Genomic DNA, 17,278 nt, shown 5'->3' with positions numbered 1-17,278 from the left:
GATGTATTACAGGTATACTGTTATGCACAGACAGTGCAAAGGCGTCAAAAAGAAGGCTGGGAATCAAATAACCTTCAGTGCTTACGATGTCATGTAGTATTTATCTAACCTCCTGGCCCACTGCCGTTGTGCTTGAGCGAGGGTGAATTTATCAGCAAATGTCTGTCAGGTGCAGGTGAAACTCACAGTGTCCAGAAACTATTATTCAGGCAAAATTTTAACTCTTTCCCTGCAGACCTCTATTCCCTCTCCTATGCCTTTATTGCCTCATCAGTGGCCTTTGAAAATGTGGTAAACCACAATGCAGAAAAAATATCAAATGGCATGTTTGTTGTACATATAAAAGGAAATAAAAATAATTGCTTTTGAAGTATTACTTGGGCAAGAATAAACAATTTTACTTTGTCATATTGAACATCTGGATGGCTGATGTTCTATTTTTGGAAGTAGATGGTTAAACTTTTGGGTTGCTATAGTGATTATCTGTTGAGTGATTTCAAGCTGTCATCATGTTGTGTTTAATTTATAAACCTAATCCAATCCAATAGTACAATGTCCATAGAAACATCCCAGATATTTTCTTCACAACTTTCCACGATTTATTTTTCAATGTCTGATAGATGGGACATTTATAACATTTATGTCTCCTCACCTTAAGATGATGACATTTAGTTTTTCTTCCATGTATACGATATTTCTGAAAAAGGGATCAACTTCACATTACTCTGCTGGATACAGTGTAATAAATGAAGGTCTGCTTTGCTTCAGTGAATGGACGGTCTGTTTATGTTCTAAACTCAAGCTTTTCAGAGTTTGTTGTGAGGTTTAAAGGCAACTAGGATTGAACCTAATGATACACATGCAAAGAATTATATTGGTGATATTAGTATTCCAGTCCATTGAACACTCAGGTTGCATTGCTTTGTCTGTTATTTTTGTAAAATCTTTGATCTATTAAAAATGAAAATAACTTCATTAAAGGAGTCACAATGTCACCCTCGGCCAGTGCTATTTTTGTTTAATAGGACTGCTAGACTAAACTTTTAGGGTCACAGTTTTGTTTTAAATGTAAAGCAAATTTTTCCTCCAAGAGCTTATCACAAAGTCATTTTAGATTTGAATAAACATCTAATCTGATTTCTTTTTCAATCTGTGAGCAATGAAAAAGCATGTTTACAAAGTTCCCTGCCCATTCAGTGAATCACCTGGAAATCCTTTTGGACTTTATTTTTTATATTAACACTAAGCTGACTGTTGGATCTCTGATGCCAGGATATCTCTAACAAGATGGCAATATGAAGACTGTAGCATAAGTTTGTTCTAGGAGGTAAACATTATTCCAAATACAACTGATTTCAAATTTGTATGTGTAGTACAAAGCACCAGTACATAAATGTGAAATTTAGCATAACGTGTTCCTATGCATGGTGCCAGATGGCATATGTACAACATAGAAAAGATTAAAACCATTAGAAATAATCTGTCCTGGTTTCATTTTGGCCAAGATACTTTTTGGCTTAAAGATTTGCCTGTTAGCTAAACATTTGGTCCACTTTATGGCTGTTTCAGCAATAAATGTAAAAGATAATCTGATATGCATCGACAGGGCCTGAGAAGCTACTTCCGAGTTGTAGATTCATTTACTGATCACTTTTCCTGATTTGTTTTGCATGTCACAGGATCATGTCCAGTCAGACTTAGAGCAGCTATCTCTATGATGAGCTTGAAGTAAGCCTTTCAAAAAGTAGATTGAAACAGGAAACCTTGAAGGACGAAGTGGACAATATATAATCATTTTGATATGCAATAGTCAACGGTATTTCATGTTTTAGTCTTTCAATATTTCTACCCATACCCTGACTCAGTTTATCTCTTCCACTATAAGTGCTAATTCTCTCTACATTCCAATCTTCAGTGTAACATCACACCATTTACACCATAGTGCAACATCTTTCCATTGAAATCCCAATGGATCATCTCTCCATTCAAACTTCCAATGCAGCATCTCTCCCTTCAGGCTCTCAATACAGCATAAGATCACAAAACATAGGAGCGAAGGTGCGCCATTCATCCCATTAATCTGCTCCATGTTCCAATAAGATCAAGGCTGATCTGATAATGCTCTGAATATTTCAGAAAGAGAAATACAAAAACTTACAACCCTCTGAGAGAGCAAAAGTCACCTAATCTTTGTTTTAAGGTGATCTCTGATTTTAAACAGAGAACCCCCACTTCTAGATTCTCCCAAAAGAGCAAACACCCCTTCACATCTACCCGATGAAGGCCCCTTAAGATTGGATATCTTCCAAACAAGTCACCTCTTTTTCTTCTAAAACCTACTGCATACAAATCTAGCCTGTCAAACTTTTTATCATAACACAGCCCCATTCCAAGGATTGGTCTTGTAAATCTCTGAATTATCTCCAATACATTCACATCCTTCCTTAAAAAAGTGACCACCACTGTAAACAATACTCCAGCTAAGGTCCCACCAGTGGCCTGTGTAACTGAAGCATCATCTCCCGACTTTTCTATTCAATCCTCCTTCTTGTAAATGATAACATTCCATTCACATTCCTATTTACTTGCTGTACTTGTACCTCTCCACTCACATCTCGAGATTATTTCCCTTTTTTATTTACTTATGACGAATGTGTGTTCCTGCCTTGGCCAGCATTTATTGCCCATCCGTAGCTGTCTTCAAGAAAGTGGCGGTAAGCTGCCTCTTGAGCCCCAATGCTATAGATGGACCCACAGTACCCTTAAAACAGAAGAAATTGGAACAGGAGTAGGCCATATGGCCCCTCAAGCCTGCTCCACCAATCAATAAGATCGTTACTAATCTTTTTGTGAACTCAGCTCCACTTACCTGCCTGCTCTCCTTAATCCTAATTCCTCTACTGTTCAAAAATCTATCATCACCTTAATAACATTCAATGAGGTAGGAAAGGGAATTACAGGATTTTGAGCCAGTGACAGTGAAGACATGGTGATATATTTCCAAGTCAGGATGGTGAGTGGTTTGGAGGTGGTGTTGCCAAGTGTCTGCTGTCCTTGTCCGTCTCTCCAAAAGTAGACTTGAATTTGGAAAGTGCTGTCTGAGAACTTTTGGAAAATTTCTGTAGTACATCTTGTAGATACTAGACGGCACGGTGGCACAGTAAGGGGCGGCACGGTGGCACAGTGGTTAGCACTGCTGCCTCACAGCGCCTGTAGACCTGGGTTCAATTCCCGACTCAGGCGACTGACTGTGTGGAGTTTGCACGTTCTCCCCGTGTCTGCGTGGGTTTCCTCCGGGTGCTCCGGTTTCCTCCCACAGTCACAAAGATGCGCGGGTCAGGTGAATTGGCCAAGCTAAATTGCCCATAGTGTTAGGTAAGGGGTAAATGTAGGGTGGGTTGCGCTTCGGCGGGTCGGTGTGGACTTGTTGGGCCGAAGGGCCTGTTTCCACACTGTAAGTCTAATCTAGTCTAATCTAGACACGGCTGCTACTGAGCATTGGTAGTTAATGATTGGCACCACATCCATAAACAATCATGCAGGGGTTGCTTTTACCAGTTGGTATCAAGCTTCTTGAGTGGTGAGTTTTCAATCACACTCCTGACTTTTGCCTTGTAGATGGTGGATAGAATCTGTGGAGACAGGGGATACAGGAGATGAGATATTCCCCGCAGTATTCCTAGCCTCTGACCTGCTCTTGTAGCCACTGTGTTTGTGTGTAAAGTTCAGTTCACCAAGCGCCCACATACAACAAATCTTCCTTCAAATTTTCAATGGGGTTTGCCTATTCACAACCCAGGGCAGGTTCTGACTCTTTGTCTCCTTCCCAACCTCCACTTTCACTTTTCCTCTCCTTTCATCGGACTTCTGCAAATAAGACTGGAAATGATCTACAAATACAAAGGCATAATCCTCCCCAAATGAAGGGGAAATGTCATCATGTAACCCAAAGAAGTTTCCGGAGGCTTTGAGTGTGTATTATTTGCAAAGTATACGGAATCAAAATATGATTTCAGTATGAACAGCTGTCAAATTATAACAATTCCTTAATTTCATAAACTGGCAGCTTGAACAGCATTGAAAAGGGACAAGTCTCTTCCACTGAGAGACACAGTTGTTTTAAGTAAATCTGTTTAAAGAAAAGAAATATAAAAATGCAAGGTGGGGGGGGGGGGATGGTGGCTGGGATGGGCGTCAGTGGAGGGTAGGGGTCATGCAAGCCCTGAGCTATTTCTTAGTGTCACACACAGATCAATGAAGCCAATGGGACTTTTTAAATGTAATTTAAAAAGGAAGTGATACGTCACGCTAAAGTTCCGCCGTGTGTCCCTCCTGGACAGTGTAAGGACGACGGGGAATTGGAAAATGTGGTCACGGTGAATGTCTGCGGCGGAGTAGCCGTATTTCAACATGTGTAATTCCTTCTGCCGAGAAGGAACAACCCGGTCAGAGTCTCAATATATTTTAAAGCAAAGGCGTCTTCAATGGGATACACTAAATCAACTCAGTCACACTACTAATACCTACAATATCAAGTTTAGGTTTAATCTGATCGTTTTAAATATATGGCGTTGCTGTGTACTCCTCCCACCAATACACTTTACCGACAGTGAAAAAGGTTTAAAAGTATGAGGCGTTACTCAGGATGGTGTGTCCTAATGCAGATAATATTAAAATAGGCATTACAAATGTTTACATCCAATGTTTTAAAACTTGCGTTCTTTTTCCCCTCTCACTTGAACACAGTTTGGTTCTATATGCGGTTGCTATAAGCAGACAACGGCAAACTATCTGGAGTTTCCGGCAGCATGTATTCTGGACACTGAATACAACTTCGCTTTAAAAGGTCACTCGGTGCTTCATACGGAGGCGCTGATAAATAGCGATTTAAAGAATTGCACAATATGTTTGTGCAAAGCGAAGGGCTCGAAGGCAACCCCACAAACGTGATCCCTTGCTGCCTTTCCAAATCAACTTGTCCTCTGAAAGCTTGGCCCAAAAGCCAGAAAATTCAGTTGGTCATTTGCCGTAAAGTCCTCAGTGAGCCAAAAATCTGCAGTAATCATCAAATAACGATGGCGGGCAAAGAGTGAGAAGATTAAAGCCAAATTACGTTGATATCATCCAACAAATTACTAATAGTGGTCGGGTTCATAGACTGACATCATTTATAAGAGCAGCAACGGCACGTTAATTTATATTTCTCTTTGGATTTGGGGGGGGCTCAGTCCCACCACGAATCGGTTGATGTATGTGCACTGGAGATCTGGAGTATCTGCACGAATCCAGAGTAGATCCGGATTGGTTAATCGGCCTGTTGAATCAAACTAGAAATGATGAACATCTGCAGTGACCTCAAGAGAGAAAAAAATAATTACATGGACAGAGGAAACGCTTGTTCTTGTCCTAGATGTTAATGGAATACACTAAAAGACTACACAGGCTGAACGACACTTTACTGGAAATGGGGAAGATGTGAGGTCGACTCCTGCAATGTGAATGCATTCTTTGCCTGAACATGAAATAACTGCAATATGTTACGGGAATGTGCACTGACTGCACTATTCTCTCTGGATGTGCGTTGACTGGACTGTTGTGTCTCGACATTCACTGACTGCACTATTCTTGCGGGACGTGAACTGACTGAACTCTTTTATCTGGATATGCACTGACTTCGCTGTTCTGACTGGAACTCTACTGACTGCATTATATACTCTCTGCACTGCCTGTACAATTCTGCCTGAGTGTACACTGACTGCATTCTACAAACTGCATATATACTGAATACACGAATGTCTCTGGAAGTGCACTCAAGGCTCAATTCAGTTTGGGTGGCACTGACTTGCTCTATTCTACCTGGTTATGCACTGACTACACTATTGTGTTTGCATGTTTCCTGACTACACTATTCTGCCTGGCTCTGCACTGACTACACTATTGTGTTTGCGTGTTTCCTGACTTGCTCTATTCTGCCTGGTTATGCACTGACTACACTATTGTGTTTGCATGTTTCCTGACTACACTATTCTGCCTGGTTATGCAGTGACTACACTATTGTGTTGGCATGTTTCCTGACTACACTATTCTGCCTGGTTATGCACTGACTACACTATTGTGTTTGCATGTTTCCTGACAACACTATTCTGACTGGTTGTGAATTTACTGCATCATTCCTTCTGGGTGATCACTGTCTCCACTTTTACCTGGATGTGCACTGACTGCACAGTTTTGTCTGGATGAACACTGACACAGCATTCTGTCTGGAAGTGTGCTGACTGCACTATATACTCTTTGTATGTGCACTGCCTGCACTGTTCTACCTGACTGCATTGAATTAACAATTATGTCAGGATGTGCACTGACTGCACCAAAGTGATTGATGTGCCTCCACTGCACTATTGTGCCTGGATGTGAACTAATTGCACTGTTGTGGTGGGATGTGAACTGACTGTACCATTTTTTTTCTGGATGGTCACAGTCTCCACTATTTTACCTGGATGTGTACTGACTGCATTGTTGTGTCTGGATGAGCATTGACTGCAGTGTTGTATCTGGATGTAAACTGACTGCATTATGTTATCTTTATATGTGTGTTGCCTGCACTGTTCTCCCAGGATGTGCAATGACTGCACCAGTCTCCTTAGATATGCACTAGCTGCACAATTCTATATGGATGTGCTGTAAATGTGCTATTGTGTCTGAAGATGTGACATGGACAATTTGGAGCAAAGTGTCTGTTTGATGCTATGGCTGTAATGACTGCACTATTCTGGCTGGTGTGTGCTGCCTGAACCATTGTGTCAAGATATGAAATCACTGTACTAATCTGTCTGCATGTGCCCCAACTGCACTATTCTGCCGCAATGTGCACTGACTGCACTGTTCTATCTGAATGTGATTGACTGCTCTATTGTGGCAGATGAGCCCTGAGACTGCATTAGTCTGCCTGCATTGTACAGACTGCACTACTGTTTTTGGAGGAACACTGACAGCTCATCCATTCTACCTGGATGAGTGCTGACTGCACTGTATAATCTTTGTATGTACATTGCCTGCACTACACTACTGATGTGCACTGACTGACTGCACTGTTGTGCCTGGTTGTCCATTGACTGCACTATTCTGACTGCCCTATTTTGCTGGGATGTACCTCAACTGTACTATTGTACCTGATGTACAATGACTGCTATCATAGTTTGGAAGCAGGCCATTCAGCCTATCAAGTCCACACTGACCTTCCTAAAAGCATCCTACCCAGACCTATTGCCCAACCCTATCTCTGCATTGTCAATGGCTAATTCACCTAGCATGCCCATTACTGGGCATTATGGGCAGTTTTGCTTGGCCAATCCACCTAACCTGCACATCTTTGGATTGTGGGTTGGAAACTGGAGCACCCAGAGGAAACCCACACAGACAGTCGCCAGAGGGTGGAATCAAATCCGGATCCCTGGCACTGTGAGGCAGCAGTGCTAACCACTAAGCTATCGTACTGTGATATTCTGTCTGGATGTGCACTGACTGCAATATTCCACCAGGATGTGCACTGACTGCACTATATTTCCTGGATGTGCACTGACTGCCCTATTCTCTTCAGATGTGCACTGACTGAATTATTACGCTAAGATGTTCATTGTCTGCATTATTTTTTCTGGATGTCCAATGACTGCACTATTGTGCCTGGATGTGAACTGACTGCACTATTCTTTCTGGATGTGCACTGACTGCACTCTAGTGCTTGGATGTGCAATAGCTGCCCTATTGTTTCTAGATATGCATTAATTGCACTATTGTACCTCGATATGCAATCACTGCCTTATTCTACTTGGATTTTCGTCAACTGTGTGGTAGTACCTGGATATGCACTAACTGCGAGTAAAAAGTGAAGTCTGCAGATGCTGGAGATCAGAGCTGAAAATGTGTTGCTGGTTAAAGCACAGCAGGTCAGGCAGCATCCAAGGAACAGGAAATTCGACATTTCGGGCCAGAGCCCTTCATCAGGAAGGGCTCTGGCCCGAAACGTCGAATTTCCTGTTCCTTGGATGCTGCCTGACCTGCTGTGCTTTAACCAGCAACACATTTTCAGCTATGCACTAACTGCACCATCTGTCTTGATGCACAATAACTGCATTATTCTCCCTGGAAGTGTACTGACCACACATGTATTCTCCCAAACTTTGAACACATGTACTCTTTGTATGTGCACTGGTTGTGCACTGAGTGGACAATTTTGTCAGGATGTGCACTGACTTCACTGTTCTGTCTGGATGTGCCCTCACTGCACTATTGTGACCACAAATGCAATGACTGCACTATTGTGCCTGATTGTGAACTGACTGCTCTATTTTGCCTGGATGTGCAGTCTCTGCTACTTTACCTAGATGTGCACTGACTGCAGTCTTGTCCCTGAATGTGCAGTAATTACACTATTCTGCCTGTATATGCATTGACTTCACTGTTTTATGTGGATGAGCAATTATTGCAGTGTATTGTCAAGAAGTGTCCGGACTGCACTGTTTTGACTGGATGAGCACTAAGTGCGCAATTCTGTCTGAAAAACTCAATAATATATTCTTCGTATATGCACTGTCTGCACATGTAGGATGTGCACTGGGTGAACAATTCTGTCAAGATATACACTGACTGTACGACTGTTGACGGATGTTCACTGGCTGCACTATTCTGAATGGATGTGCTCTAACTGCTGTATTCGGTCTGAATGTGCGCCACAACTGCACTAGTTTACCTGTGTGTGCACTGATTGCAATATTCTATATGGATGTACATTGACTGCACTATCCTGCCTGGATGTACACTGACTGCACCATTCTCTCTGGATGTGGACTGACTGCACTGTTCTGCCTGCATGCACAATGACTGCAATATTCTGTCTGGATATGCAAGGACTGCACTATTGTCACAATCAGCATGGTTTTATGTCAGGGTAATCATGTCTCACAAACTTGATTGTGATTTTTGGGGAAGTAACTGAAATATTTGATGAGTGCAGAGCACTCCGCACTGTTTACATGGACTTTAGTAGAGCATTTGACAACGTTTTGCATGATAGACTAATGATTAAAGTTAGATCACATAGGATTTAGGTGTACTTGCCAGTTGGATACAAAATTAGCTTGATGGTAGGAGATATCACAACATGGTGGAAGGTGGTTTTTCAGACTGGAGGCCTGTGATGAGCGATGTTCCACAGGGATCTGTGCTGGGTCCACATTTGTTTGCCATTTATATAAATGGTTTGGATGGCAATATAGATGGCCTGGTTTGTGGATGACAATAAAATTGGAGGTATGGTGGACAGTGAAGAAGGTTATCTAGGGTCACAAAGAGATTTTGATCCATTGGGTCAATGTGCAAAGAAGTGGCAGGTGGAGTTTAATTTGGATAAATGCGAGGTATTGCATTTTGGTAAAACGAATAAGGATAGGACTTAAACGATCAATGGTAGCACCCATGGGAGTGTTGTAGAACAGAGAGACCAAGGGGTTCAAGTACATAATTCTTTGAAATTTGCATCACAGGTAGAAGGATGGTTAAGAAAGTGTTTAGCACATTTGTCTTCATTGCTCAGATGTTTAAGTATAGGAGTTGGTATGTCATGTTGAGATTCTATAGGATGTTGGTGAGAACTCTTCAGGAGTGCTGCGCAGTTCTGGTTGCCCTGCTATGGTAAGGTTATCGTTAAACTGGAGCAGGTTCAGAGAAAGTTCACCGGGATTTTGTCATGAATGGAGGGGTGAGTTATAAGAAGAGGCTGGATAGTCTGGGACCTATTTCACTGCAGAGTTTGAGGTTGAGGAATGACCTTATAGAGATTTATAAAATTATGAGAAGCATAAATAAGTTGAATCACAAATGTCTTTTCCCTAGTGTGGGGGTGTTCAAAACCAGGGGGCATATTTTTAAGGTGAGAGGAGAAAGTTTTATAAAGGACATGAGGGGCAGCTTTTTTACTCAGTGTGACTTGTGAGTGGAATGAACTGCAAAAGCAAGTGATGAATGAAAGTACAGTTACAAAATTTAAAAGACATTTGGATAAGTACATGAATAGGAAAGATTTGGAAGGATATGGGCCAAACAAAGATTGGGGGGAGTAGGTTAGTTTTGGGAACATGTTCAACATAGACCCCAGTTGGACCAAAGCGTCTGTTCCCATGACATTATGGCTCTATGGCTGAACTATTCTGTCTGATGTGCACTGCTTGAACTATTCTGTCTGGATGTGAAATGACTGTATTAATCTGTCTGGATGTTCCCCAACAGCAGTATTCTGCCAGGATGTGTACGGACTACTGTGTGTAGTTGTGTACTAAGTGCGCTGTTGCCTGGATAAGCAGTGACTGCACTATTGTGTCTAAGTGTGTACTGACTGCACTATACATACTTTGTTTGTGTAATGACTGCACAATATACACTTTGTGTGTACCCTGACTGCACTGTTCTGGTAGGATGTGCCCCCAAGGCACTATTGTGTTGGGATGTTTACTGACTACACTATTGTGCCTGGACGTGAACTGACTGCACCATTGTTTCTGGCTTTGCACAGTTTCCACTATTTTACATGACGTGCATTGAGTGCACAATTCTCTTTAGATGTGCACTGCCATATTGTCCTGGATTTGCAGTAGCTGCCCTATTCTGCCTGGATGTGCATTTATTGCATTAGTGCAATGTATGTGCACTGAATTCACTATTCTGCCCGGATGTGCCCCATTATTTTGCCTGGGTGTGCACTGGCTACAGTACTCTTTTTGGATGTGCACAGTTTCCATTATTTTACCTGAATGTGCACTGCTGTTCCTTCGATGTGCAGTAGCTGCACTATTCCAACCGGATGTGCACTGACTGCCCTATTCCATCTGAATACATATGGACTGCACTATTGTGTCAGTTTGTGCACTCACTACACTATTCTGCTTGAAAGTAGCCTCACTGTACTATTGTGCCTGGATGTGCACTGACTGCACTACTGTCTGGATGTGTAGAAACTACACTATTCTGCCTAGACTTGCACTGACTATACTATTGTGCCTGGATGTGCAATGTCTGAATTATTCTGTTCATAAGTGTGCTGAATGCAGTATTCTGCCTGGATGTGTACTGGGTGAACTACTCTGCCTGGATGTGGAGGACTGGAGGGTGGTTAATGTTGTGCCTTTATTTAAGAAAGGCTGTAAGGAGAAGCCTGGGGTCGATAGACCTGTAAGTCTGACGTGGATGGTGGGTACATTGTTGATGTGATTAGGAAGATAGGATTTACATGCATTTGAAGAGGCAAGAACTGATTAGGAATAGCCAGTGTAGTTTTGTGTGAGAGTAATCACTTCTCACAAACTTGATTGAGCTTTTTGAGTAAGTATCCAAAAAGATTGTTGTGGGCAGAGCGGTAGACATTGTTTACATGGGCTTTAGTAAAGCCTTTGACAAGGTTCCAGATGGTAGACTAATTAGTAAAGTTGGATCACATGAGATTTAGGGTGAGCTTGCCAATTGGATACAAAATTGGCTTGATGGTAGGAGATAGAGCTTGTGGTGGAGGGTTGTTCATTGGACTGGAGGCCAGTGGTGTACAACAGAGATGGGTACTGGGTTCTTTTTGTTTGTTATTTATATAAACAAATTGGATGAGAATATAGGAGGCATGGTTAGTGTATTTGTGGATGACACCAATATTTGTGGTATGGTGGAAAGTGAAGAAGATTGACGTTGAGGGGTGACCTTATAGATGTTTACAAAATCATGAGTAGCATAGATAAGGTAGCATAGGTCTCTTCCCTAGGGTGGAGGGGCTCAAAACCGGGGACATTTTTTGAAGTGAGAGGAGAAAGTGTTAAAAAGGACATGAGAGCAATTCTTTCACCAGAAGGTTAGCTAGGGTTACAGAGAGATCTTGATCCATTGGGTCAATGTGCAAAGAAGTAAAATGTAAGGGCAGAATTTATACAGTTAATGATAGGGCCCTGGGTAATGTTGTAGAACAGAGATCTAGGGCTTCAGATACATAATTCTTTTAAATTTGCATCACAGGTAAACAGGGTGGTTAAAAAGGTGTCAAGCGCCTTGCCTTCATTGCTCATACCTTTGAGTATTGGAGTTGGTACGTCCTGTTGAGGTTGTACTGGACATTGGTGAGGTCTCTTCTAGAGTACTGTGTGCAGCTCTGGTTGTCCTAATATAGTAAGGATATTATTAAATTGGACAGAGTTCTGAAAAAACGTTACCAACAGGTTGCAGTGAATGGAGGGTTTGAATTATAAACATGGTCTGGATAGGTTGGGATCTATTTCATTGCAGCGTTCGACATTGAAGGGTGACATTATAGATGTTTACAAAATCATGAGTAGCATAGATAAGGTAGCATAGCAAGAGTGTCTTCCCTAGGGTGGAGGGGTTCAAATCCGGGGGGGCATTTTTTAAGGTGAGAGATGAAAGTGTTAAAAAGGACATGAGAGCAATTCATTCACACAGTGAGTTCTTCGTGAGTGGAGTGAACTGCCAGAGGAAGTGATGAATGCAGGTACAGTTACAACATTTAAAAGACATTTGGATAGGTACATGAATAGGAAAGGTTTGGAGGTATATGGGCCAAACAGAGACTAATTTAGTTTGGGAACCTGGTCGGTGTGGACTAGTTGTACTGAAGGATCTTTTCTTGTGCTATATGACTCAGTAACTGCACTAGTTTGTCTGATATGCACTGCCTGAACTATTCTGCCTGGGTGTGAAATGATGGTAGTAATGTGTCTGGACATGTCACTACTGCACTGGATGTGCACTGTCTGTACTCTTCTGTCCGAACGTGCACTGACTGTAATTTTGTGCCAGGTGTGAACTGGCTGCACCATTGTTTCTGGATGTGCATGGTCTCCAGAATTTTACATGGATGTGCACTGACTGCACCGTTGTGTCTGGAACTGTACAGCCTGCATGACATAATATTTGTATATGCACTGTCTGCACTATTCTCCTGGATGTGCAATTACAGCTCTATTCTTCCTGGATCTGCACTGGTTAACAACACTAAATCACATGGAATGCAGGAGAACTAGCTATTTGGAAACAGAACCGGCTCAAAGGTTGAAGACAAAGGATAGTGATGGAGAGTTGGTTTTCAGACTGGAGGCACACCATATGACCAATGGTGTACCACAGGGATCGGTGCTAGCTCCACTGCTATTTGTCATTTAATAAATGATTTTGATGTGAACATTAGAGGTATGGTTAATAAGTTTGCAGATTACACCAAAATTGGAGGTACAGTGGATAGCGAAGAAAGTTACCTCAGAATACAATGGGACCTTGATCAGGTGGACCAATGGGCCCAGGAGTGACAGATGGAGTTTAATTTAGATAAATGTGAAGTGCTGCCTTTTGGAAATGTGAATCAGAGCAGGACTCATTCACTTAATGGTAAGTTCCTGAGACTGTTTGCTGAACAAAGAGATCTTGGAGTGCAGGTTCATAGTTCCTTTAAAGTGGAGTCCCAGGTAGACAGGGTAGTGAAGAAGGCATTTGGTATGCTTGCCTTTATTGGTCAGCGCATTGAGTATGGGAGTAGGGAGATCATGTTGCAGCTGTACAGGACATTGGTTCGGCCATTTTTCAAATACTGTGTTCAGTTCTGGTCTCCCTGCTATAGGAAGGCTGTTGTGAAACCTGAAGGGGTTCAGAAAAGATTTACAAGGATGTTGTCGCTGTTAGAGGGTTTGAGCTATTGGGAGATGCTGAATAGGCTGGGGCTATTTTCCTTGGAGTGTCGTAAGCTGAATGATGAACTTATAAGGGTTTATAAAATCTTGAAGGGCATGAATAGAGTAGTCATGATTTGAAGGTGCCAGTGTTGGACTGGGGTGTACAAAGGTAAAAATTACACAACACCAGGTTACAGTCCAACAGATTTATTTGGAAGCACTAGCTTTTGGAGTGCTGCTCCTTCATCAGGTGGTTGTGGAGTATAAGGTTGTAGGACTGTACTCCTTCACAAACAATCGAAGTCTTTTTCAATTTATAATTTCAGTTACATCACACTGTAAACTTTTGCTACAAATTATGTGTCCTACGATCTTATACTGTACAGCCGCCTGATGAAGGAGCAGTGCTCCGAAAATGAGTGCTTCCAAACAAACCTGATGGACTAAAGGGAACTATGGAGCTATGAGGGAGGAGCTGGCCAAAATTCAATGGTGCAGTACCTTAGCAGGGATGACTGTGGAGGAACAATGGCAGATATTTCTGTGTATAATGCAGAAGTTGTAGGATCAATTCATTCCTAAAAGGAAGAAAGATCCTAAGAGGAGGCAGGGCGGCCGTGGCTGACGAGGGAAGTTAAGAAACGTATAAAGTTAAAAGAGAAAAAGTATAACATAGCAAAGATAAGTGGGAAAACTGAGGACTGGGAAGCTTTTAAAGAGCAACAGAGGATTACTAAGAAGGAAATACGCAGAGGAAAAATGAGGTACGAAGGTAAACTGGCCAATAATATAAAGGAGGATAGTAAAAGATTTTTTAAGTATGTGCAAGGCAAAAAAATGGTTAGGACTAAAATTGGGCCCTTGAAGACAGAAACAGGGAAATATATTACGGGGAACAAAGAAATGGCAGAAGAATTAAATGGGTCCTTCAGATCTGTGTTCACTGGGGAAGACACAAGCAATCTACCTGAGGTAACAGTGGCTGAAGGACCTGAACTTAAGGGAATCTATATTTGCCAGGATTTGGTGTTGGAGAGACTGTTAGATCTGAAGGTTGATAAGTCTCTGGGGCCTGATGGTCTACATCCCAGGGTACTGAAGGAGGTGGCTCGGGAAATCGTGGATGCGTTGGTGATTATTTTCCAGAGTTCAATAGATTCGGGGTCGGTTCCTGAGGATTGGAGGATGGCTAATGTTATACCACTTTTTAAGAAAGGTAGGAGAGAGAAAGCAGGAAATTATAGACCAGTTAGTCTGACCTCAGTGGTGGGAAAGATGCTGGAGTCTATTATAAAGGATGAAATTACAGCACATCTGGATAGTAGTAACAGGATAGGACAGAGTCAGCATGGATTTATGAAGGGGAAATCATGCTTGACTAATCTTCTTGAATTTTTTGAGGATGTAACTCTGAAGATGGACGAGGGAGATCCAGTAGATGTAGGGTACCTGGACTTTCAGAAAGCTTTTGATAAAGTCCCATACAGGAGGTTAGTGAGTAAAATTAGGGTGCATGGTATTGGGGGCAAAGTACTAGATTGGATTGAAAATTGGTTGGCTGATAGGAAACAAAGGGTAGTGATAAACGGCTCTATTTTGGAATGGCAGGCAGTGACCAGTGGGGTACTGCGGGATCCGTGCTGAGACCGCAGCTTTTTACAATATATGTTAATGATATAGAAGATGGTATCAGCAATAACATTAGCAAATTTGCTGATGATACAAAGCTGGGTGGCAGGGTGAAATGTGATGAGGATGTTAGGAGATTACATGGGTGACCTGGACAAGTTAGGTGAGTGGGCAGATGCGTGGCAGATGCAGTTCAATGTGGATAAATGTATTGTTATCTACTTTGGTGGCAATATCAGGAAGGCAGATTACTACCTCAATGGAATCAATTTAGATAAAGGGGCAGTACAGAGAGATCTGGGTGTTCTTGTGAACCAGTCAATGAATGTAAGCATGCAGGTACAGTAGGTAGTGAAGAAGGCTAATAGCATGCTGGCCTTCATAACAAGAGGAATTGAATATAGAAGCAAAGAGGTGCTTCTGCAGCTGTACAGGGCCCTGGTGAGACCACACCTGGAGTACTGTGTGCAGTTCTGGTCTCCAAATTTGAGGAAAGACATTCTGGCTATTGAGGGGGTGCAGCATAGGTTCACGAGGTCAATTCCTGGAATGGCAGGATTACCTTACACTGAAAGACTGAAGCGACTGGGCTTGTATACCCTTGAGTTTAGAAGACTGAGAGGGGATCTGATTGAGACATATAAGATTATGAAAGGATTGGACACTCTGGCAGCAGGAAACATGTTTCCGCTGATGGGTGAGTGTCGAACCAGAGGACACAGCTTAAAAATACGGGGCAGACCATTTAGGACAGAGATGAGGAGAAACTTCTTTACCCAGAGAGTGGTGGCTGTGTGGAATGCTCTGCACCAGAGGGCAGTGGAGGCCCAGTCTCTGGATTCATTTAAGAAAGAGTTGGATAGAGCTCTCAAAGATAGTGGAATCAAGGGTTATGGAGATAAGGCAGGAAGAGGATACTAATTAGGAATGATCGGCCATGATCATATTGAATGGCGGTGCAGGCTCGAAGGGCATGGTGGCACAGTGGTTAGCACTGCTGCCTCACAGTGCCAGAGACTCGGGTTCATTTCCCGCCTCAGGCGACTGACTGTGTGGAGTTTGCATGTTCTCACCATATCTGTGTGGGTTTCCTCCCACAGTCCAAAGATGTGTGGGTCAGGTGAATTGGCCATGCTAAATTGCCCGTAGTGTTAGGTAAGGGGTAAATGTATGGGTGGGTGGTGGGTCGGTGTGGACTTTTTGGACCGAAGAGCCTGTTTTCACACTGTAAGTAATCTAATCTAATCTTAAGTGTCCAGGTAATGGCATTGTAATGGCAATGGCTGAATGGCCTACTCCTGCACCTCTTGACTATAACCTGATGTTGTGAAATGAATAGGGTAGATGGCCAAAATGTTTTCCCCGGGGTGGGGGAGTCCAAAAGTAGAGGGCAATGGTTTAAGATGAGAGAAGAAAGTTATAAAAGGGACCTAAGGGGCAACCTTTTCATGTAGAGAGTAGTGTTTGCATAGAATGAGCTACTAGAGGAAGTGGTGAGGCTGGTACAATGACAACATTTAAAAGGCATCTGGATGGGTATATGAATAGGAAGGGTTTAGAGGATATGGGCCAAATGGGACTAGATTAATTTAGGATATTTGGTCAGCACGGGAGAGTTGGATTGAAGGGTCTGTTTCCATGCTGTGCAGATCTATGAATCTATGACTACACCATTATGTCTAGAAGTGCTCTTACTCCATATTCAGATTGGGAGTGCAATGTCTACACTATTGTGCCTGGATTTGCACTGGCAGCACTATTCAGCCTGGGATGTAATCTGACTACACTACTCTGTTTGAATGTGTAGTTGTTGCAGTATCCTGTGTGGATATGCAGTGACAGCTCTATTGTGTGTGTATTTGCAATGATTACATCAATCTGCCTGGATATGCATTGACTGCCTATTTCTACTTGGAAGTGCACTCACTGCACAGTTGTGT

The sequence above is a fragment of the Hemiscyllium ocellatum genome, chromosome 1, assembly GCF_020745735.1.
Source record: "Hemiscyllium ocellatum isolate sHemOce1 chromosome 1, sHemOce1.pat.X.cur, whole genome shotgun sequence".
Lineage (NCBI taxonomy): Eukaryota > Metazoa > Chordata > Chondrichthyes > Orectolobiformes > Hemiscylliidae > Hemiscyllium > Hemiscyllium ocellatum.
Note: the sequence above shows the minus strand (reverse complement) of the source record.